This window comes from Micromesistius poutassou (assembly GCF_964030765.1).
Source record: "Micromesistius poutassou genome assembly, chromosome: 5".
Classification (NCBI taxonomy): domain Eukaryota; kingdom Metazoa; phylum Chordata; class Actinopteri; order Gadiformes; family Gadidae; genus Micromesistius; species Micromesistius poutassou.
Window position 1 is genome coordinate 17833661 of NC_140275.1, and position 941 is coordinate 17834601.

A 941-nucleotide genomic window follows, 5' to 3' on the forward strand; every position below is an offset into this window, starting at 1 on the left:
AGTTACTTTGATAGGACACCACAGAGTTGAGAAGACCTGACAAAAAGCCCTGCATCTACAATGATGATCACCTCTTTTGTGCTGGAACGTTATGCTCTTAAAAAAAACAGAAGTATTACAGTTATGCTCTTAAAACAACAAGAAGTATTACAGTTATGCTCTTAAAACAACAAGAAGTATTACAGGTATGCTCTTAAAACAACAAGAAGTATTACAGTTATGCTCTTAAAACAACAAGAAGTATTACAGTTGTGCTCTTAAAACCACACACACACACACACACACTTTAGGAGAGCGGTGCGACGTCCCTCCCTCCATCCTCCGCCTGCTCTTCCTCCCCCAGGAGGACAAAGGTGAGGCAGATGGGAGACGGGGTGTCTGACGTCTCGGCGGCCCCCTGCCGAGACCTCCCCGAGGGAGGTGACGACTCCCGGAGATGCCCCCCCCCCCCCCCCCCCCCCCGCCCCCCTGCCTGTCACCGTGGTGACAGGCCGGTGCGAGACCTCCAGCCGTGCTCCACCTCCGTCCGCCGGTGATGGTGCCATTGATCCCGGACCCTGACTGCCAGCGGCCGGGAGCCGTCAATCTCAGGGACCCGACAACCGGGATAAGCCCCCCACCCCCCCCCCCCCCGTCTCTGGGGAGCTGGGGTGAGACGCACAAAGGGCTCCCGGCGACGCATGTGGAGCCACACACACACACACACACACACACACACACACCAGTAGATGGGTGTGTGCTCCAAGACAAGGTGGCGGTAATGGTGGAGGTGTTACACAACACTTGGTTCATTCCAGAGGTGTAATTAAATATCTTTAAAGGCCGGAGACTCTCCCGTTTGCCAGCCGGTATGAATGACGTCTGAGGAGGAGCAGACCGTACAGAACCACTTCTGAACCTTGTGTCTGGAGAAAAAGTCGCTTGAAGGGAAGGTATAGAAA